This window comes from Sphaeramia orbicularis, chromosome 3 (genome assembly GCF_902148855.1).
Source record: "Sphaeramia orbicularis chromosome 3, fSphaOr1.1, whole genome shotgun sequence".
Classification (NCBI taxonomy): domain Eukaryota; kingdom Metazoa; phylum Chordata; class Actinopteri; order Kurtiformes; family Apogonidae; genus Sphaeramia; species Sphaeramia orbicularis.
Genome location: NC_043959.1, coordinates 13,020,668 through 13,046,374, shown reverse-complemented (window position 1 = coordinate 13,046,374; position 25,707 = coordinate 13,020,668).

Genomic DNA, 25,707 nt, shown 5'->3' with positions numbered 1-25,707 from the left:
TGTAAACAATTAATCGACTATTGATTAATTGTCAATAAGAATTTACTTGATTAAATTATTGATTGTCAGTTAATTGCCCTTGTCCACCTGTCCACACCTGTCTGCGCTCCGACACCGTGGCTGGGATGGCCGGTCATTGAACCGGATCATGGCGTTGATGACTTAGAATGTCTGTATGGCCATGGTGGAGCCAAACAAAGACCGACCGTCTGTTTATGGGAGCGGTGCACCCCCGAATAAATACACGCACACATGTGGGGGGGTCGGTATCAGAGTGTTTTCCCTGGAGGTTGGTCTAGTCCACGGTCAGTGAGACAGAAGTTGAAAACATCCTCCAGGCTCCTGATCCAGAACACAGGTATGGAATATTAGGTCCTACAGTCACCCCAGTGGACATGGGAAAAGGGGGGGGGGGGGCTTATTATACATATGCATAATATATAATAGTCCAGGACAAACGTCCTGCCCTGTCAAATTAAAGTTTGCGAAGCTTCAGGAGGTGGAGAAAAGATAAATACCCATAGTATTATAAGGAGGACGGAAAGGGACGCATTCACACATGGTTACCAACCAAAATGCATTCATGTCCCGGCCGAACTGCGCACGTGCAGCCGAGTAACCCCCCCCCATACACACACACACACACACACACACACACACACACACCACCAACGAAACGTATGCGTAGCACCCCCCCATTACACAACACCACACCAACAGATGAATTTCACAGGAAACACTGACTGTATCCAGTGGTTCACTAATTCAGTCATTAAGGAATATGACATGCTTTTATCATGAAGTATATAAACAATATTTATCTTTTATTCGTATAGACCCTATTGAAAGAGAAATTCAGGTTCTCAGGAAAATTGCCATTTATTAATTAATCGTTAATCGATCCGTAAGATCAACCAACTAATGATTAATGAATTAATCGATGATTTGCATCCCTACCTACAGTACATACCTAATAATCCACATTTTTCACTTGGTTTTAGTGTGATAAAAGTCAAATTGCATTATGAAAATATGAATAACCTTAACAACCATGTATAATCTGACATTTGTTAAGAAATATAAATGCAATTCCACGAGTTTTATGCCTCATTACAGTGAATCTATTATTTTTCTTAAAACTGAACTTTTTATTTTTTCTTAAAACATTTCAGGTTGTTCATATTTGTTCAAGTTATTCACATTTTGTTGTGAGAATAGTTTGGAATTGTAAATATTTTCATAATGCAGTTTGACACCTTTGACTGTTAATATCTTAGGTGTAATTTTCCCACTTTATAAATTCATGCTGCAGGCTGGATTGGAACCATGGGCGGGCTGGTTTTGGCCCCCAGGTCGCATGTTTGACACCCCTGCACAGGACCGTACTGGGTCCTTTGTCAGCCTGGGAGTTTGCTCCCCAAACCGGCCCACTTTTTCCATGGAGGAGGAATGTGAATAAACGAAACAGCAGCTAGCTCTGACGATGCCTTTGTATTGGTATAAGTTCAGGTATATGTTAGTAAGTTAACAGAAAACACTTCACTTTAACAATATATTGAATTCAAATTTAAATCAGATACAGATTTTTAAGGCAAAAAATATGATAAAGATGAAAACGTACTTACCTTTGAACAGGAACAATAATTTGAAATGAAAATAATTTGAAATGAAAATAGCATTTTTCTTCCCAACAGAGAGGTGTTCTATTGTTAGGTAGTGGCAGACCCAGAAGAATGGGGGGGGGGGGGGGGGGGTTATATACACTACCGGTCCAAAGTTTTAGAACACCCCAATTTTTCCACTTTTGTATTGAAATTCAAGCAGTTTGAGTCCAATGAACAGCTTGAAATGGTACAAAGGTAAGTGGTGAATTGTCAGAGATAAAAAAAAAAAAAGGCAAGGTTAAACAAAACTGAAAAATAATGTACATTTCAGAATTATACAAAAAGGTGAACAAGAAATGGGTTAACAACTTAAGCAATGGAGGTTGATCAAGCCTGCAAAGTTGGTGCAACCAATTCCTCCAGGTGTGCCAACGTTTGTGAATTCCTTCCAACCCCCTCTGTCTGCATAACAGGAGTGTTGGAACACACTTTGGTACCATACTGCTGGAGCATTATTTGAACAGTATTGGACTGCACAAAGTAGTGTTTACTATAAAAATGGAAAAGAGGAAAAGGCAGTTAACGATAGCAGAGAGACAGACCATTGGAACACTGAAAAATGTAGGTCTGTCCTACAGAGAAATGTCCAAGAAAGTCCAGGTGTCAGTAAGTCCAGTTTCCTTCACCATCCAAAGGCACTCAGAAACTGGACTGGGAAATGCTGACAGGAGGAGGTCTGGAAGAGCCAAAGACACAACAGAACCAGAAGACAAGTTTATGACAGTCAACAGCTGGAGTGAGAGGAGACTTGACAGGACAACAGCTTCAAGCTCAGTGAAGATAGTGGTCGTAGTAAGCAAGTCTGAGTTTACACTGGGAACACAAGACTGAACAGTTGCAGGTTTGATCAGTCCATAACACCTTCTTCCAGTCTTCAGTAGTCCACTGGTGAGGTTTCATGGCCCAGCCAAGCCTCTTTTTCTTATTCTGAAGTCTCACCAATGGCTTTCTTGCTGCAACTTGACCCATCAAACCTTCCATTCCCCCAGATGGTGGAACCCATCTAATCTACTTTGACGGAGGGTCTGTTCTGTCAGATGAATGCAGAAGGAATGAAAGAAGAAGGTTAGATAAATGACAGATTAGTGCCCACATTATTTTTCCATCCAAACCGACCTAAACTCCAGTCTGACATGAGCCAGCCCATCGGGAATCCCCCCCCCCCCCGCCCAGAATTAAACAAACAAACATTAATGGACGATAATGAAAGGCAGCACTATCTCTGAGCAGAGCAGCTATTTATACTGATAATTGTTTTCATCTTCAAGCATCACAAACTACAGCAACATCAGTATTTGTCAGAGTAAATGTGAGTGTTACAGCTTCCATTTATCAGTGACTGCATAAGTAAAAGGACGGACAGAGGAGATAAACACAGGCTTTTGTTTCCTCTGCTGCTAATCTGCCCATTTATGCCTGTAAGGTTCATTTAGGCTAAATGACTTGATTGTTATGGGAGGTAAACAAGGTGTCAAGCTTTATTAGAACAACACATTCTGCTGAGTAGTTAATGCTGTTAGGGTCTGCTGCTAAAATGGTCCGTCATTGAAAGCACGGCAGAGCGATCAGACTATCAGTTTGGTAAAGTAGAGTCCTTAAAAAGCAGAGGCGTAGAATTGCGTAGGGACTCTATGGACCCGTCCCTGTCAATATCCATCCACTACTGTGTACTCACTATCAGTCCAACCGCTGTCTGTAGTGTTTAGTCAATGATTATGGCACACAAAGGGTTAATAGTCAGTCTCTGCTAGAAGTCCCACCTTTAACGTAAATATCGCTCTCCGATCGGCTCTTTGGTTTTGCTAACGTACATGTGATTGGCCGTCCACGCTGTCACTCCATCTACTTGTAAAAGGATCCTGCTAGTTGGACCGCTAACGTAAGTTTTCAACATGTTTGCATTTGTTCTGTCTGGGTCACGTCAGCAAGATGGATTTGAATATCAGTGGTGTCATTTACATGTACGTTTGGACATGTGTGTGTTTGTTCGCCTGTGTGTGTGTGTGCTCGGAAATTAGGATGTAAAGGATGTCAAAGAAAAGAAAACTGGACAGAAGACACTTCTGCAGGAGTCAAAGAACTGTAGAGGCTCAACACACATACTGAATAAAAGACAAGATTTAATACCAAACAGATTCACTTTTTATTATTTTCATGTATTTCTATGGAAGAGCAACTGTTTAAAAAACACATAAAGAAAATTTGTGGGAAAAATACAATAAAACCTCTGATTGTAAATGTGATTCTAGATGTGATTTTATTCATATTTTTGGGGAATAAATTACATGTAATAATTGAAAGTAAAAGCCTGTTTTGCTCAGACAGTAACTGTACCATCAAACTGTCAGGTGACAGAGAGTAGAGAGGAGGGAGGAGGAAGAGGAGGAGAAGAAGGAGGAGGTAGAGGAGGAGAAGAAGGAGGACGTTGAGGTGGAGAGGAGATAGAGGAGGAGACGAAGGAGGAGGTAGAGGAGGAGAAGAAGGAGGAGGGGAAGGAGGAAGTCGTGGAGGAGAGGAGAGAGGAGATAGAGGAGGAGAGGAAGTAGAGGAGGAGGAGAAGGAAGAAGTAGAGGAGGAGAGGAGAGAGGAGATAGAGGAGGAGAAGAAGCAGGAGGAGGAGAAGAAGGAGGAGGAGGAGGAGAAGAAGGAGGAGGTAGAGAAGGAGAAGAAGGAAGAAGTAGAGGAGGAGAGGAGAGAGGAGATAGAGGAGGAGAAGAAGGAGGAGAAGAAGGAGGAGGTAGAGGAGCAGAGGCTGTAAATTCACAGTTGGTTCAATAATACTGCATATGTTTGTCATTAGAATAACTTTGCAGAATGCATTAAATTCTTGTATTGTCTTTAAATATTCACATATTCATCATAAACTGGTCACTTACTGAATTTTTTTTCTGACTATGATTGTTTATTTGTTTGATCAGCTCGACGTGATGTGAAATTACGATTGCAAATGCAAAAAAATATCAACTTTCCGGAGTGCTGCCTTGGAGCACTGTCGTGTCCACACCAGTGTCAGAGTGGAACCTACTGCCGTCTGGAAGGGTTGCGGACGAGCCCTTGTGTTGGACCTGGGGTGGACTGCATGTCTGCTTCAGGTCAGTTTTTTGTTATTATTTGGTATTTTATGAGCAGTGCTGAAGTGTGTCTGTTAAATGGACAGTGTACACTCTGACATTTAACATGATCACAGCCACACATGTGCTTTGACCACATTTTGAAATACAGTTGAAAAAAAAAAGTGTGTGTGTGTGTGTGTGTGTGTGCATGTGCGTGTATGTGTATAGCACAAACCCTGTATCACTGCTGGATCTGGACCCTTTTGGAAACTGTTGCACACATGCCCACTGAACTGGTGTTGTTCTGCGTTGCATTACTGCTGCCTGTGCACAGACTGTCAGGTGTGTGACCCACACCAGCCACCAGGGGGAGATTGACAGGTTTAGATTTGACCTCTGGGAGCAGTCGACAGTCTGTTGGTTTAGAATCTATGGCTGTAAAGCACTGAGCTCTGCAGCCCACTGTTCCCTTCGGGTCTTTTCCTGGACCTGATGGTTTGGATAATGGTTTTGCGTGCTGCAGATTGGTCCGATGGGACTGTGACTGATCTGAAGAGCTGCAGGTTTTACAAACTATAAGTCAACACTTCCCACACACACTGTATTACTGAAATAAAATGAAAAGAAATAGAATTTATTAACAGAGTATGCTGTTGTCTGGGTTTTTAGTCCCTCAAGAAAAATCCAATCTTCGATAACATGATAGAATATGCAGGGTTTTTATGTGATTTTATGCAGTGAAATTACAGGAATTGCAAAAAATGTGTGACACCCACAGCAGATGTAAAGTAAAATCAGAATTATGTCAAATCAAATTAGCAAAAATATCTGTGTTTAATGTAGGACATGGGGTACCGGTTTGATCTGATCTGATTTGATTAAGGTATTAAGTTGAATAAATAAATTATTAGTTGCTTCAAAATATCCCACTTTATTAATTATTCTAATAGCTCTATTTTGTAATTTTACTATTTATTTTTTTATTTTTATTTATGTATTTGCACATAATAAAAACAGCAATGGAAAAAACAACAACATTCAAACAAGTAACAAAATTGTGCAGGAGAGGTTAGAAGCCAAAAAAAAAAAAAAAAAAGGCTTATATGAATACCTCCCCCCGAAATGAACAATACACAAAAAAAAATTAAAAAATACAATATAACTGAAATAATAAACTAAAGTAAAAACAATAAAAATGTAATACACATTACAAGTCATCAAATACAAATCAAGTGATACACAGCCTTACATTTTTTCATGAATTAAAGTCCTTTTCAGATGCTTTTTAAACAATAATAAAGTAGATGTTGATTGAAGTTCAGGTCTTAGATTATTCCACAGATTTGGTTCATGATATTTCAGAGAATACTGACAGACTGAAGTTCGGCAGTATGGAAGATAAAATTTGCTTGAATATCGTGTCGAAAAGTTGTGAATAACAGAAGACAACATAAAGAAAGAAATGTACTAATTTATTTATATGAGTTTTTCCTGCATTTTTCCACATTTCTGCACAGTATGTTAAAGTCGAGCAGAACCACAGACCAATAGATCATGTATGGGCTGTTTTTATTTAGTCAGTCCCTTTTTTTAGGGTTTCTATACCGTTGTAAATAGGGCTGTGTATTGGCAAGAATCTGGTGATACCACGCAAATCACAATACTAGGATCACAATACGATATATCACGATATATCATGATAATGTTAAAAAAGGCAATTTTTTGTTTCTTTATTGTTTTAAATGATTATTTCCTGGAAAAATAGAATTACACCAGAAATCTTCAAAAATACTAAACACATTTTTATTTGATCACAACAGGATCTAATGTTATATCACAAAATGTTCCTGTGTTCAAACTGAAATTCTGTTTTACAGACACTATCGGCATTGTACCCGTGGTGCCATTGTACGATCGCGTGATAAGCAGAAGTTGTCTGCCACCACTGTGCATTTGTAAACTACCATTTAATCATGCATTGTGTAGGTGATAATTTGAGCCAACATGCGAGGCATGAAGGGAAGAGCATGTATTTATTCGTCCTGTCAGGCATGATTACATTATCCAGCAGTAGTGAACTGCAGCCTTCACAGTGTAGCATGGTCTGGGAGCAGGAGAAATGTCATGAACGGCAGCGTAACCACCAGTGTAGGGCAAATTACTGCTATAAAGTAAGTATAGTTAGTAATGACTTGTCCAAAAAAAGTATTTGAATTAGTAATGGAATGACTCCTTCATAAATGTAATTAGTTACCAGGGAAAGTAATTATTGCGTTACTTTTTTGAAAAACCTTCAATTATGTAAAAGGAAACCGATTTTTGAGTGTGTTTCACGGCCTGTTGCATAGAGTAGAACAGCAGACAGGTACTGAATACCATAACTGTGGTGAGGCTGGGGTCCACCAGGGTCCACCAGGGCCCGGCTTTTCCACCACATAAGTGCATATCTGCATTTATAGGAAGAAGATGCTCAATCCGTGTATCACTTGTTCATTCGTTTTTCAATTTAAAATCAAAAAACAAAAAAATGACTTTTTCTTTTTTCATTTTCAAAACCGGAATGAAAAATGGATAACGGTTCATTTTTAAATTTCCTGATTTTGTGCTCAAATAAAAAACGGAAAAAATGGATAACAATCGTTTAATCCAGTTTTGCCATTTTCATTATAGTTCAGTTGTCTGACCTGGAAGTAGTCGTTACTAGGGAAAAAATAAACAAACAGAATCATGGCTGGACTGGAGGAATATTTTTCTATAATTAAGCAGTTTGATACGGAAGCGTATTGCATTCACACACAAAAAAAAATTCGGCTCTATTTTTCTGAATTAACAAGATAAATAGCAGCTTAATTATAGCAAAAATATTCCTCCAGTCCAACCATGATTCTGTTTGTTTATTTTTTCCATAGTTACAACTACTTCCGGGTCAGACAACTGAATTATGTTGAAAATAGCAAAATTGGATTAAACGGTCGTTATCCGTTTTTTCCATTTTTGATTTGAGCACTAAATCGGGAAATGTAAAAACGAACTGTTATCCGTTTTTCATTCTGGTTTCGAAATGAAAAACAAAAAAAACAGTCATTTTTTTGTTTTTAGATTTTTGGTTTTAAACTGAAAACCGAATGAACGAATGATACACGGATTAAGCTCCTCCAGTTAATCCCACATCTCCACTTTTTTCAGTCGTTAATATTTCCTCCCATCTGATCCAGCAGTAAATGTCTTCAGTCCAGTCAGTGGGACTCACTGATAACTCCTCCCCTAAATTAGCTGCACACATAGCTGCGTTCAAGTGAATGGGGTGTGCTGGGACAACTCAAACTCGTAGATGTCATTATTCGTTCAGGTGAAAGCAGCGTGGACAACTCAGACTCATGGACACACAGCCGAAGCATGAAGGCAGTGTGGGTAATTGGAATATAAGAATGGCTCGTAAACGAACGGCTCGCAACAAATCGGTTGTTATTGTTCACTTATAAGAGCCGTTCAAGAGTGTCAAGTCATCTGCGAACGTCACATCTGTCGTGCCTGGCTGAGAGAGCCAGGACGGATAAAATGGCCCAGCATACCTCACAACGTTTGGATACGGACATGAAATTGTGCCTAGTAGATCATCAGGTAATGTTTCTATTCATTTGGCGAGTTTGACGGCGATCAGGCCAGTGAAGGCTGAGGAAAACCTGTACAAACGCCGTCCCGTGCTGCAACATCGGGACACGCATCGGACACGGAATGTCCATTATAGTCGGATTACAGTTTCAGATCCTGTTCAAATGTTCATATTCTATCAGTTCAGAACGAACATCAGAACAGTATTTTAGTTCAATCCCAACAAAGGAACAAACATTATTGAATAAAAGAGTGTTAAATAGTAAATAAAATATAAACAAAAAAGAAAACAAAAAGACAAAAATGAACCGCCATCGTATCTACATTTGAATAAATACCTAAAAATATCGATACAGTACTTTTTAATATCGATACAGTATTGTGAAATGAAATATCGCGATATATTGCAGAACCGATATTTTCTAACAGCCCTATTTGTAAAGCACTTTGAATTGCCTTGTGTATGAATGGTGCATATAAATACATTTGCCTTGCCCTTGCCTATTGCGGTAAATATGCGCCCTTTTTGAAAAAATGCAAACGTGGGCTATTTGCTTGATTTATGCGTTGAATTATACAGTCGCATAATTGTGTTTTTCTGGAGGGACTGTTTTTTTTTTTGTCTTTTGCTGCAGTACCAGTATTATATTTTGCTTTGAGAAGAATCCAAAAGGCATTCGAATGCAGTTCAAATGTGTGGATACTCTGTCAGATAACGTCACATGTCAGTCTGACGCCGTTTTGGTGATTTGTAGGTGTTTACTTTAAAACCAAACCTGACAAGAATCTGTTCAGCAATGGATGTTCTGTGAGTACCGTGTCAGAGCGCTGTAAAGCAACCATGTGGAAAAAAGGCCTATCATAAGACATCACATGACTACACAACACACACACACACACACACACACACTCCTGTAGTCTGAGGTGTGTGTTGACCCCAGATGGGCTATATTTGGGCTTTGTCTCTCCAGTGTGTGTCTTATTCCTGCCGTCCACTGGGTTCCACATGATTAGTCTGATCATTCACTTCTGACAACCTCATTTCTTAACCCTCCACTCACCAAACACACACACACACACACACACACACATGCGATACATAACACACAGAGACGATGTGGCTCGAAGGGCAGGAGAATAAAAAGCCCAAAAAGAATGACGTGCTGTCCGGGTCACTCACCGGGAAAATACTCCATCATAGCCTGCAGTTACAAGTGTCACACACCACTTCACATAGACAGTACCACACACACACACACACACACACACACACGATTAGCCCTGTAAAGCCTGAACCATTAAATTATTGACAGTAAATTCCAGTTCTTTGAAACTGGAGCCTTTATTGGTCCGTCTCAACAACCTGAATTTTTTTTTTTTTTTTCAAATATCAATTTCCATATATGAATTTCAATTTTGTATCATATTTGATCCATTGGGTCTCAAAGCTCAAATATTATTATTTCTGAACAAACAAAAACATGATATAATGTAGCGGATGAATTCATGAATTATGGTACACTGTAAAAAAAAAAAAAAAAAGAATTTAAAAAACGGTATTATTCCGGCAGCAAGGGTGCCGAAAAAATACTGTTAAATAACAGAAAATAACCATCTCATAAATATTTCCATAAAAATTTTCCATAATTAAAATATAGTTTTTTGCCCTTACTTTACCTGAGATTTTGCATATATATATATATATATATATATATATATATATATATATATATATATATATTTTTTTTTTTTTTTTTTTTTTTTTTTTTTTTTTTTTTTTTAAATTTTTTTTTTTTAATTTTTTTTTTTTTTTTTTAACTTTTCAATGTTTGATAAAGAATATTTACATGTATTAAAACAATCAACTTACCTATAAATATATATATAAATAAATTTCAATGAGATTAAGTTGTACAATCCACTGCTAAAAACTGTATTTGGACAGTTTATCAGTGCTTATACATGTTATACATTCATAAAAACACATTTATTCAACATTTTTGTTGTGAAACCTCCTGTAATTACACAAGATATTTGTCAATTAACAAACAAGTCTAGTTAAACTTACAGAACAAATACTTCTTTAACGGTTAATTGTCAGTAATTTTATCTAATTTTATTTATTTTTTTAATAGTATTAAACTTTAAATTAACAGTTTAATCTCATAAATAGAAAAGAAATATCTGTGAAATTACGATACATTTGCAAATGTATTTTAACTGTATTTTTCTGTGAAAAAAGAAAAAAATTCTTTTAAAAAACTAAAATTTTATGATTATTCACAGTTACAGTTTTTTCATGTTATTTTGTATTTGACATGTAAAATCACAGTCTATTTTTGTCATTTCATTGATATTTTCCTGTATCTTAAAAATACAGGAAAAATCTGTAAAATAAACGGTAAAAATTCTGTTAAATAACAGATTTTTTTTTTTTTTTTTTTTTTACAGTGTCGATATGACAAAACCAAACTTCTTTGGACTCTTGCCATTTATTCCTGGCAGAAAAATATACAGTCAGTCTCATTAGTACCCAAGCCTGGTTCTCACACTGCTAAGCTCAAATAAAAAAATAAAATCAAAGTTAGCTAACACACCACATGTTAATCATGCTATGAACAAATAATTAAGAATATTGTCATTTTCATTCAAGGATGTACTCGACTGACAGGGAGCTAAGTGTTACACAAATATAATGGTGTAATACAATCACTGAGATATGAAATTAAAATAAAAAAATGTAAAATAATGACAGGACTAACAATGTGTGTACTTACCAGGTAGACAGCACAGCAGAACTGCTGCTGTCTACCTGGGGTGCACGACCCTAGTCTGCAGGGGTGTTGCATTCAATGGTGATTAAATAAAATTGTAATTAATACAATAACAGTGTGAGATGGCAAATGGAACCACACATTACATACATTAACTCCATTACAACAACACAAACATGTCTAATAAAAGGTTAATTCCTTTTTTAAATGGTCCCAGTTCTTCCTCCTTCCTCATTAAAAACAGTCTTTTAGTGTCACTGGAAAGGCCTCTGGTGAATGAACTCCGCCCCCTGGTGGATTATCTGTGGATTACAGGGATCTAATTGTATACATCAGGTTTTTCAATCAAAAAAAAAAATCACACTGATCAAGTAGAGGGCTTTAAAACTCATGGATCAAATATGATACATTTGGTGTGAAAGGGTTAAAGCTGATCAATCGTACAGTTGGATTTCCTGTTTGTAATTCTGTCTAAACTTATTTATTTGTATTCTGATCAAATACACACAAGACATTTAATGTACGACTGAACTCATTCAACAGTTTACACAGATTTATTTTTTGCACAGCTATATTTATTTTTTGCACAGCTATATTTATTTTTGCACAACTATATTTATTTTTGCACAACTGTATTTATTTTTTGCACAACTGTATTTATTTTTTGCACAACTGTATTTATTGTTGCACCACTATTTATTTTTGCACAACTATATTTATTTTTTGCACTACTATATTTATTTTTGCACAACTGTATTTATTTTTGCACAACTGTATTTATTTTTGCAAAGCTATATTTATTTTTGCACAACTATATTTTTGCACAACTATATTTATTTTTTGCACAAGTATATACTAATTTGCACACATATCTGTCATATGCACATGAGTATTTTGACAGCTTCCTCACCCCATAAAGGTTTCCTTCAAATATTCATATGAGTCCACATGTATTCTCAGTGCAGACGCAGAGGTGTGAATTCAGCAGAGGTGGAACAAATGCAAATACGTGGTTTAGGGCTGTGGGGTAGAGCCTCTGTTTCTCATAAGACTCCCAACAATATTACACTTCCATGCTGAGATCTAAAAGCAGTAATCAAGAGGCACACAGAGCCAGGGCAGCTCTTTCTATTGGGGGGGGGGGGGGGGGGGGGGGGCTGTGGCCGACGCTGAGCCCCCCCCCCCCCCCCCCCCCCCCCCCCCCAGGCTGGAGATAAGAGTCACTAGAGTGTGTGTTTGTGTGTGTGTACTCATGCATGGAGGAGGAGGAAGTGTGGAGTCCTCCCCCTCTGTTAAGCCATCTCTCTCTCTCTCTCTCTCTCTCTCTCTCTCTCTCTTTTATTGATCCTGTATTCCAGGCCTGTTCCTGGATGACCAGCCTGCTGTTGGAGCTGTTGTTGCACTCAGGCTTGATTTAGTTGAGTTGAGCTGTGCCTGAACTCTGAGGGAGCGTTCTGCTCACAGGCTGTAAATTACATTTATTTACAGGGACGATCCACAGAGGAGAGAGAGAGAGAGAGAGAGAGAGAGAGAGGGTGTGTGCGTGTGTGTGTGTGTGTGCTGTGCATGTCAAGAGCCTTTAACCCACAGGTGTCAAACATGCGGCCCATGGGCCAAAACCAGCCCCCCACATGGTCTAATCCGGCCTACCAAAGGGTCTAGTCCAGCCTGCCATAGGGTCCAGTCCAGTCCTCTAAAGGGTCCAATCCAGCCCACCAAAGGGTCCAGTCCGGCCCACCAAAGGGTCCAATCCAGCCCACCAAAGGGTCCAGTCCGGCCCACCAAAGGGTCCAATCCAGCCCACCAAAGGGTCCAGTCCGGCCCACTAAAGGGTCCAATCTTCCAATCAGGAATATCTGTTCAAAAGTCCTCCAGCAGGAGGATGAGCCAGGTGAACAAAATATGAGTGAGTGAACAAATATCTGCTTTAAAAATGACATGAATGTCAAATAGAGCTGAAAACCAACTGTGGACGCCATGCATTAAAGGATTAATGCAAATATTCAACAAATAAGAGTCTAAAATCCACATTAAATGTAATTATAGACTAAATGTATAATTGATCAGGTTCATTCATCTGTATTTATCTGATAAATGTTCAGATCTATGGGTTTAAATCTATAATCTTTAAACTATTCCAATAAAACTGTCAGGTGTCCTTGACCCAGATCTATGGACTCTGATGGATCCAGTACTCAGACCCAGATCCAGATCCAGTATTCAGACCCAGTACTCAAACCCAGATCCAGTACTCAGACCCAGATCCAGATCCAGTATTCAGACCCAGTACTCAAACCCAGATCCAGTACTCAGACCCAGATCCAGATCCAGTATTCAGACCCAGTACTCAAACCCAGATCCAGTACTCAGACCCAGATCCAGTACTCAGACCCAGATCCAGATCCAGTATTCAGACCCAGTACTCAAACCCAGATCCAGTACTCAGACCCAGATCCAGTACTCAGACCCAGATCCAGATCCAGTATTCAGACCACCAGGAGGATTCTCCCTCTAAACATGGAGCATCTGTTTGTTTTCTCTTCTATGGGTTTTTCATCCCATAAACACATTCAACTCCCATAATGTTACTTTTATTTATTTATTTATTTAAGTGTCCACATATGTGGATGCTTAAATAAATAAAAGCGTCCACATAAATAAATAAAAATGTCCACATATGTGGACGCTTAAATATCTTCTTAATAAAACCATATTTTAAAAAAAAAAAAATTCAAAATGCTTTTCCACTTTAGTCTAATTTTAAGTCATAAAATCAACCTTAAAAGAATCTCGATCCTTTTTTCCATAATTCATCCATAAAAGGGTTAAACTCAGCTCATCCCGTGGTTAGATCTCTTACTTAGTTTTGGATTTCTGGAAATCTGATAATATTCAATATGTCAAAACAAATCTTATACGAACACGGTACACTTATTTTAGTCCATTGCAGATGGAACATGTTTTTATTTCCACACATTTTAATGACATTGGATCCAAAATGGGAACGTAAACTAACACCAGCCTAATGTGTCATGGCTGATAACATCTACAGCTACCAGTATGTGATGAACTGTCCTCTGTATGTGGAGTGGTGCACATGACAGAACGCTCTTTTAGGTCATGTGTGGGTATGTGCAGTTGGGCTGGGGGTGGGGGTGGGGGTGGGGGTGTTAAGCTGGATCCTGTGAGTCCAGGGGATTGGATGGTAGCTGGAGTGTTTTTGCCCTGCATGATAATTCTGCTGTTGGACAGACCAGGGCTTGTTGTGCAACATGTTGGCACGGGGCTCTTCCCTCCTTTCCGTGCCATCTTCTCTTCTCCCCTCCGTCACTCTCTGTCCTCACTCCTCTTCTTCCTTCCAGCTCGCCCTCCTTGAATTCTCAGCTCTCTCTCTCTCTTCTCTCAGACTGGAGATGCGCCTTCGACAACACAAAGAGACAGTGTTCAATCAGAAGGGAAAGGGTTCATCCGCTCAGTGTGGCGTCCATTACGTACTGATGTGTGTTTATGTTTGTGTCTATGGGACAGAAAAGAGAAGACGCCACGGGGGGGGGGGGGGGGGGGGGGGGGGGGGCTCTGGAACAACCTCTGTGTGCTGATCTGATTTCTGCAGTGATGAGCAACGTCCACCACAGCGCACTGAAACACACTGAAACACGCTGAAACACACTGAAACACACTGAAACACGCTGAAACACGCTGAAACACGCTGAAACACACTGAAACAAACTGAAACACACTGAAACACGCTGAAACAAACTGAAACACACTGAAACACACTGAAACAAACTGAAACAAACTGAAACACACTGAAACACGCTGAAACACAGTGAAACAAACTGAAACACACTGAAACACACTGAAACACACTGAAACACGCTGAAACACACTGAAACAAACTGAAACACGCTGAAACAAACTGAAACAAACTGAAACACACTGAAACAAACTGAAACACGCTGAAACACACTGAAACACACTGAAACACACTGAAACAAACTGAAACAAACTGAAACACGCTGAAACAAACTGAAACACACTGAAACACACTGAAACACACTGAAACAAACTGAAACACCCTGAAACACGCTGAAACACGCTGAAACACACTGAAACACACTGAAACAAACTGAAACAAACTGAAACACGCTGAAACACGCTGAAACACACTGAAACACACTGAAACACGCTGAAACACACTGAAACACACTGAAACACACTGAAACAAACTGAAACACCCTGAAACACGCTGAAACACGCTGAAACACACTGAAACACACTGAAACACACTGAAACAAACTGAAACAAACTGAAACACGCTGAAACACACTGAAACACGCTGAAACACGCTAAAACACACTGAAACACACTGAAACACACTGAAACAAACTGAAACACACTGAAACACACTGAAACAAACTGAAACACACTGAAACACGCTGAAACAAACTGAAACAAACTGAAACACACTGAAACAAACTGAAACAAACTGAAACACACTGAAACACACTGAAACAAACTGAAACACACTGAAACACACTGAAACAAACTGAAACACACTGAAACACACTGAAACAAACTGAAACACGCTGAAACACGCTGAAACACACTGAAACACACTGAAACACACTGAAACACACTGAAACACACTGAAACAAACTGAAACACGCTGAAACACGCTGAAACACACTGAAACACACTGAAACACACTGAAACAAACTGAAACACACTGAAACACGCTGAAACACGCTGAAACACGCTGAAACAAACTGAAACACGCTGAAACAAACTGAAACACGCTGAAACACACTGAAACACACTGAAACAAACTGAAACACACTGAAACACACTGAAACAAACTGAAACACGCTGAAACACACTGAAACACACTGAAACACACTGAAACACGCTGAAACACGCTGAAACACGCTGAAACAAACTGAAACACGCTGAAACACGCTGAAACACGCTGAAACACACTGAAACAAACTGAAACACACTGAAACACGCTGAAACACACGGAAACACGCTGAAACAAACTGAAACACACTGAAATACACTGAAACACACTGAAACGCACCGAAATGCACAGAAACATGCTGAAACACACTGAAACACGCTGAAACACACTGAAACACGCTGAAACACACTGAAACACGCTGAAACACACTGAAACACACTGAAACAAACTGAAACACACTGAAACAAACTGAAACACACTGAAACACACTGAAACACACTGAAACAAACTGAAACACACTGAAACACACTGAAACAAACTGAAACACGCTGAAACACACTGAAACACACTGAAACAAACTGAAACACACTGAAACACGCTGAAACACGCTGAAACAAACTGAAACACACTGAAACACGCTGAAACACGCTGAAACACACTGAAACACACTGAAACACACTGAAACAAACTGAAACACGCTGAAACACACGGAAACACGCTGAAACAAACTGAAACACACTGAAATACACTGAAACGCACCGAAACGCACAGAAACATGCTGAAACACACTGAAACACACTGAAACACGCTGAAACACACTGAAACACACTGAAACACGCTGAAACACACTGAAACACACTGAAATACACTGAAACACACTGAAACGCACCGAAACGCACAGAAATGCACCAAAACGCACTGAAACACACTGAAACACACCGAAACGCACAGAAATGCACTGCAACGCACCGCAACGCACTGAAACACACAGAAACGTTCTGATACACACTGAAATGCACCGAAACACACTGAAACACACCAAAACGCACTGAAACACACCGAAATGCTCCACAACGCACTGAAACACACTGAAGCACGCTGAAACACACTGAAACACACTGAAACACACTGAAACACACTGAAACACACTGAAACACACTGAAACACACTGAAACACACTGGAACACACTGGAACACACTGAAACACACTGAAACACACTGAAACACACTGAAACACACTGAAACACACTGAAACACACTGAAACACACTGAAACACACTGAAACACACTGAAACACACTGAAACACACTGAAACACGCTGAAACACGCTGAAACACACGGAAACACGCTGAAACACACTGAAACACACTGAAACAAACTGAAACACACTGAAACACACTGAAACAAACTGAAACACACTGAAACACACTGAAACACGCTGAAACACGCTGAAACACACGGAAACACGCTGAAACACACTGAAACAAACTGAAACACACTGAAACACACTGAAACAAACTGAAACACACTGAAACACACTGAAACAAACTGAAACACGCTGAAACACGCTGAAACAAACTGAAACACACTGAAATACACTGAAACACACTGAAACGCACCGAAACGCACAGAAACATGCTGAAACACACTGAAACACGCTGAAACACGCTGAAACAAACTGAAACACGCTGAAACACACTGAAACACGCTGAAACACACTGAAACACGCTGAAACAAACTGAAACACACTGAAATACACTGAAACGCACCGAAACGCACAGAAATGCACCGAAACGCACAGAAACACACTGAAACACACCAAAACGCACTGAAACACACTGAAACACACAGAAATGCACTGAAATGCACTGAAATGCACTGCAACGCACCGCAACGCACTGAAACACACAGAAACGTTCTGAAACACACTGAAATGCACAGAAATGCACCGAAACACACTGAAACACACCAAAACGCACTGAAACACACCGAAATGCACCACAACGCACTGAAACAGACAGAAACGTGCTGAAACGCACAGAAATGCACCGAAACACACTGAAACACACCAAAATGCACCGAAACACACCGAAACACACAGAAACACACCGAAATGCACTGCAGCGCACCACAACGCACTGAAATGCACTGAAACACACAGAAACGCACTGAAACGCACCAAAAATGCACCAAGATGCAGCGAAATGCACCAAAACTCAAAGAAACGCATCGAAATGCACAGAAACAAACACACTGAAATGCACAGAAACACACTGAAACACACCGGTAGCCTCATAGCTGCCTAACATAGGGGTGTCCAACATAAGGCCCATGGGCCAAAACTGGCCCCTCCAAATGGTCCAATCCGGCCCATGGGATGAATTTCAGAAGTGTAAAAATGACACTGAAAATACGACCAGTCATGGGCATTCAGGGGCGACGTACAACTGAATATGATTAGGGATAGGAATCGATAAGAATTTAACGATTGTACTCCTTCACCAAACAACAGCTGTCTGATACAAATCATAAAACATCTTTCAATATTATCAATACTCTTTCCATTTCGTGCCTGCTGTGAACACAAGAAAAGTTTAAATTTCTTTTGAAAACATTTTCTATTATTTTCCAACCACACAAACCCTGGCGTCCATTCCATGCAACCATGGTCCGATATAAAACAGTTTGCTCTAACTGGTTTGTTCTGCCTAAAGGCAGAGCACACCATGTTTCACTGGTTTGTCTTGTACGATAATTATGTTGATCAGCAAAAAATGACAGTTTTCTGTGAATAACTTCTGGAGTTTGTGTTGCTATAATGTTATGAATAAAAGATAATAAAAAATATTTCAATCTAGATTGTACAGTTAACCATGCCAAACTGTTGTGCATTGTGGTTCTGTTAGTTCTGTATGGGCAACCCAGAACAATTTTTGCCGCTTTGTTCTGTACAACTTGTAATTTGTGTAAATTATTTTCATTAGTATTTGTCCAAACAACTGAGACATAATCCATATTCTGACATTAGTCCTTATTGGTTTGGATCCCAGACCCCCATTAGAAAAGAAACACCTGGATTCAACAGGTCCACAGACTTTTTTTCCACTTATGTCTGAGTTAGGTAGTTATATATGTAGTTGTGTATGAGACAGTTGTGCTATGAGGCTAAGGAAATGAAGCCTGTTGTGCAGCTGATAGAGCCGCCTCCATGTGAACGCTCTCTGTGCTGACGTGTACAGACTATAAAATCATTGATCTGTAGGGAGAATTCATTAGCTCTGGCACTAATGCAACAGAGAGCTAATGTTGTGCTATTAGTCGACGTCAGTTCCGAGCTGTGTTCAATTAAACCCAGAAACCAGGGCAGAGCGCTGCACCTAAAAACAGCTCCATGGACCTGCATTTATGGGCTAAGTAATAGAAATGTGTTTTTCCATATCTGTGTACAGGTCTGCTTTGATCAGTGTGTGATTTAACAGTTGAAATAGTAATTAAAGGGGCTCTTTGTTTTGTATAGAAATATTACTCCCCTGTGGTGGAAGGTTTTTTATCATTCTGACAGCGTCCTGCTCATTCATCTGCAGGTTTTTTGCTGCAGGGTAAACCCACATTAGAGGCTGTTTATGTGGGTTTGTTATGGAGGATGGATTTGTGCATCACAGGCGTTCTCAGGCTCATGGTTTGGCAGGTGATGGGGGGGCTCATCAGCTGTTCCCCCTGGGGGCACAGGTGTCAAACATGTGGCCCGGGGGCCAAATCCGGCCCGCCAAAGGGTCCAGTCCGGCCCTGGGGATGAATTTGTGAAATGCAAAAATTACACTGAAGATATGAACAATCCTTTTAGTTCAGGTTCCACATTCAGACCAATTCAGTCTCATGTGGGTCAGACCAGTCAAATACGATCATAATTAGGGGTGTTAGAAAATACTGGTTCTGCAATATATCGCGATATCTAATTTCACAATACTGTATTGATATTAAAAAGTACTGTATCGATATTTTTTAGGTATTTATTCAAATGCAGATATTGTGGAGGTTCATTTTTGTTTTTTTGTTTTTCTTTATTGTTTCTATTTTATTTATTATTATTTAACGCTCTTTTATTCAATAATGTTAGTTCCTTTGTTGGGATTGAACTAAAATACTGTTCTGATGTTAGTTCTGAACTAAAAGAACATGAACATTTGAACAGGATCTGAAACTGTAATGTCTGTAAAACAGAATTTCAGTTTGAACACAGGAACATTTTATGATATAGCATTAGATCCTGTTGGGATGATATAAAAATGAGTTTAGTATTTGTGCAGATTTCTGATGAAATTCAATTTTTCCAGGAAATAATCATTTCAAAAAGAAACAAAACAAACAAAGAAATTGCCTTTTTAACAGAATCATGATATATTGTATGATTTGTATCGTATCGCCAGTTTCTTGCCGATACACAGCCCTAATCATAATAACATATAAATAATGACAACTCCAAACTTTTCTCTATGTAAATGCAAATATTCTCATGTATTTACACTAAAACAAAGTATAATTTTGCAAAAAGAAAAAATATGAACAACCTGAAATGTCTAAAGAAAATTCAGCACAATTTGAACTATTTTCTGCCTGTTATTAAGTGTTTAGTGTTTTTGTAGATCTGATCCATAATGCACATGGAGAAATGATAAGTTGAGGCAGAATATTGTTAAAATTGCACTGATTTTTCTGAAGAAATTTCAGTTTTTTCAGGTTATTCACGTCTTTTTTGTTTGTATAGTTTATAAAAGTAAGTATTTTCATAATTTAATGGGTTTTTTTGCACTAAAACAAAGACAAAAGTTTGGAGTTGACATTATTTATATATTATGATGTAATTATTTTACTGGTCCGGCCCACTGCAGATCAAATTTAGCCAAATGTGGAACCTGAACTAACATGAGTTTGACACCCCTGCCCTGGGGGGGTAAAGGGTGTGTACATCTGGGTGTGTCTCAGGGTGCGTGCCTGGGACGACAAGGTTTCCTGATGACAAAGCACCATAATAGCAGGTTAGGCTTCAGTCATAAAGCAATTGGTGTAATCCAGTGGTTTACCAACAAAGCTCCAGAACACCCACACTGTAAAGAGTCTGAATTCAGAGGGGGGGGGGGGGGGGGGGGGGGGGGCAGAGGGGAAAAAAGAAGCACAAGAAATGAAGTTGTTTATTTCCCCTCAGACAAAAGCAGGTTTAATGTCGTTGTAGAACCATCAGATGGACACTTTGTTCTGATCGTTCTTAACCCCAACACGTGATTCCATCAATAGAAGACCTGGACCGGATCAGGTGTTTACCGTAAGAGTACTGGATGTGGATTTGAGAGGCAGGACGCTACATGCCCCTATTCATCTGTTCTTTTAAAACACCCATAAAACACACACACATAGAAGTCTGACAAATAAGCACCTTTATTTACAGCTGAAGGAGAAGAGTCTGTTTAACCCTGAAACACCCAAACGTTCACCTTTAACCCTGAAACACCCAAACATCCACCTTTAACCCTTAAAGACCCAAACGTCCACCTTTAACCCTGAAACACCCAAACGTCCACCTTTAACCCTGAAACACCCAAACGTCCACCTTTAACCCTGAAACACCCAAACATCCACCTTTAACCCTTAAAGACCCAAATGTCCACCTTTAACCCTTAAAGACCCAAACGTCCACCTTTAACCCTTAAAGACCCAAACGTCCACCTTTAACCCTGAAACACCCAAACGTCCACCTTTAACCCTTAAAGACCCAAACATCCACCTTTAACCCTTAAAGACCCAAACGTCCACCTTTAACCCTTAAAGACCCAAACGTCCACCTTTAACCCTTAAAGACCCAAACGTCCACCTTTAACCCTTAAAGACCCAAACGTCCACCTTTAACCCTGAAACACCCAAACATCCACCTTTAACCCTTAAAGACCCAAACGTCCACCTTTAACCCTGAAACACCCAAACATCCACCTTTAACCCTTAAAGACCCAAACATCCACCTTTAACCCTTAAAGACCCAAACGTCCAGCTTTAATCTAAACCATCTACCGGTCTAAAAATTTTAAATTTTGCTTTATTTTTTCAATCATAAATGCTGAAGCGAGAGTCGGGGGTACTTTGCTTAAAAAAACAAAACAAAACAAAAAAAAGTATATTTCAGGGGGTAGTCCAATGTAAAAAGTTTAAGAACCACTGCACAACATGAATATAAAAGCAAAATATTTATTTATTTATTTATTTTTAATTTTGCCTTATTTTTTTCAGTCATAAATGCTGAAGCAAGAGTTGGGGGTACTTTGCTTAAAAAAAAAAAAAAAAAAAGATAAAAAGGATATTTCAGGGGGTAGTCCACTGTAAAAAAAAAAAAATTAAAAATTAAGAATCACTGCATATAATAAAAGCTTTTTTTTTTTTTTTTTTTTTTTTTTTTTTTAATTTTTAACAAAATTTTGCCTTATTTTTTTCTATTATAAATGCTGAAGCGAGAGTGGGGAGTACTTTGCTAAAAAAAAAAAAAAAAAAAAAAAAAAAAAGGATATTTCAGGGGGTAGTCCACTGTAAAATGTTTAAGAACCACTGCACTACATGAATATAAAAGCAATTTTTAAATTTTTTTTTACCTTATTTTTTTCAATCATAAATGCTGAAGCGAGAGTCAGGGGTACTTTGCTTAAAAAAAAATAAAAAATAAAAATTATATATATATATATATATATATATATATATATATATATATATATATATACATACACACACACACACACACACACACACATATATATATATATATATATATATATATATATATATATATATATATATATATATATACATACACACACAGTGACATGCAGTCAGAGGAGGCAGTCAATCTTGAAAAGAAAAAAAACTTGACTATAAAATATAATAAATGTTGATAATTGTCAGCTGGTATGTCCTATAAACTCATTTTCCGTTTGAATTTTTTTTTTTTTTTTTTTTTGTCAATTAGAATAGCAGAATTTCCGCATGCTCCGTTCAAATACAGGGAGGAGGCAGCGCTGTGCTGTGCCTCCAGGAGAACTGTCTCCTCCCCTTATGAACTCTGCTGGTACCAGATGAAAATATTGTGTCGCTGTCCCTCTGTGTATCGCAGTTAAAATGCTTTCAAACACTCTGATTATATGCTCTATCCTTCCATAATCTGCATAACGTATGGAATGTATTTCTGTAATGTGTTTAGGCTCGCAGATTAATCATAAAACCGCAGTGAAAAAGTCACTAGGGGAGGCAAACAGTACCCCTGCCTCATGATAGATGGCGCCAGTGAGTCCACAGATTCATGCGCTTATAATCTTCTTTGTTCTTTTTTATACACTTTAATTCACCTCATCAAAAATGGAGGATTACATTTCTGAGCTGAGAATGGATGGATTTCATGTACAAATAAAGGTAAGACCATAAACTTTTATTATTTTTAGTTTGAAATGGCTCTTTTTGAAGGTTTCCTGTTGAGTTCCTGCCAGTCTACCTATGCTGACTTGATGCAGAGCCCATACACCCAGGCCATTCCTTTTGCTCACTCTCTCTATTCCAGTTTCTCAGGCCACCATATATTTGTAGATCTGGCTCTGAAAGAGTCAGTGCCCCCCCAGCAATGAACCCCACTGCACGTCACTGTATATATATATATATACATATATATATATATATATATATATATATATATATATATATATATATATATATATATATATATATATATCAAGGGGTAGTCCACTGTAAAAAGTTTAAGAATCACTGCACTACATGAATATAACAGCTTTTTTTTTTTTTTTTTTTTTTTACCAGGAGTAATTCCAGGGCTTCAGTGGTTCCTCTAATGCATTGTCTTTGTGAGTTCCTCATAATTCTGTCCTCATGTATCCTATTCCATATCCCTCCTTCATAATGATGTCCCATAATAAAACACAGGTGCATAAAAGAGGTGGCCGTGTTAATTTTCTTCAGGTTATCTCTGAACCCAGCAGTCACTGACAGCAGGGAAATCTTCAGGCCCATTCTGTAATCTCCTAATGACTTCAGTCTCTGTAGCCTACTTCTGGCCCTGCTTGGGTCCGTCTCATTGTCTCTGCTCGTCATTGTCAGATTGTGGTTCTCCGCTAAAGCCTCAGTGAAGGAGAAGTGGGAAAACTCTGTGGATGTGCTTTACCTTTTCCCCCTCATTAAGATGTTTTGTTCGAGTTTATCCCCGATCCAAATGTTTGTATCTGCTCATAAAGACATGAGAATAGTCCCTTCTCCATCTGCACTTCCGTTTCCTCGTATTAACACAATCCTTTTCCCTTTCTCCGTTTTTGCTTCTGTGCATTTTTTAAGTCACTTTTCAAACCGACGTGTGCCATTAACCGACTGTCAATGCACATGGATTAGATTTGAAGGTTTCTACCCGACTGGAGAAAGAGTTTGGCAAAAGCTCCAAAAGTTTGTTTTTTTCTTTCAATCTAACTCACAAAAAAAAAAAAAAAAAAAAAAAAAAATTCAACCACCCCCTTGTCATTTAATATCCACATTGAAATGAAGTATTTCTCAGACACTCTGTCACATTTTAATGCATCAGTGGGAGAACGTGTACTGGCTGGAACCCACAAAGAAAGCCTTTAAAGCAGGGCTCTCACACTCATGTTCTTTCAGGTTTCTGATTTGATCTGCAGTGGGCCGGACCAGTAAAATAATAACAGAATAACCTATAAATAATGACAACTGCAAATTTTTGTCTCTGTTTTAGTGCAAAAAAACCCCATTAAATTATGAAAATACTTACTTTTATAAACTATCCAAACAAAAAAGATGTGAATAACCTGAAAAAACTGAAATTTATTTAGAAAAATCAGTGCAATTTTAACAATATTCTGCCTCAACTTATCATTTCTACATGTGCATTATGGATCGGATCTACAAAGACACTGTTGTTCGTCCAGAAGTCTCAATGATAACCTTGACTTCAGTTTTTGTGGGTCCTGGAGTGGCTTGTCAGCCCTGTTTTTGCCCAGAAGTACACTATATTGCCAAAAGTATTGGCTCACTCATCCAAATAATCAGAATCAGGTGTTCCAGTCACTTCCATGGCCACAGGTGTATAAAATCATCACCTAGGCATGCAGACTGCTTTTACAAACATTTGTGACAGAATGGGTCGCTCTCAGGAGCTCAGTGAATTCCAGCGTGGAACTGTGATAGGATGCCACCTGTGCAACAAATCCAGTCGTGAAATTTTCTCACTCCTAAATATTCCACAGTCAACTGTCAGCTGTTTTATAAGAAAGTGGAAGTGTTTGGGAACGACAGCAACTCAGCCACGAAGTGGTAGGCCACGTAAACTGACGGAGCGGGGTCAGCGGATGCTGATGCGCATTGTGCGAAGAGGTCGCCAACTTTCTGCAGAGTCAATGGCTACAGACCTCCAAACTTCATGTGGCCTTCAGATTAGCTCCAGAACAGTGCGCAGAGAGCTTCATGGAATGGGTTTCCATGGCCGAGCAGCTGCATCCAAGCCATACATCACCAAGTGCAATGCAAAGCGCCGGATGTAGTGGTGTAAAGCACGCCGCCACTGGACTCTAGAGCAGTGGAGGCGCCTTCTCTGGAGTGACCAATCGCGCTTCTCCATCTGACAATCTGATGTACGGGTCTGGGTTTGGTGGTCGCCAGGAGAACGATATTTGTCGGACCGCATTGTGCCAAGTGTAAAGTTTGGTGGAGGGGGGATTATGGTGTGGGGTTGTTTTTCAGGAGCTGGGCTTGGCCCCTTAGTTCCAGTAAAAGGAACTGGGAATGCTTCAGCATACCAAGACATTTTGGACAATTCCATG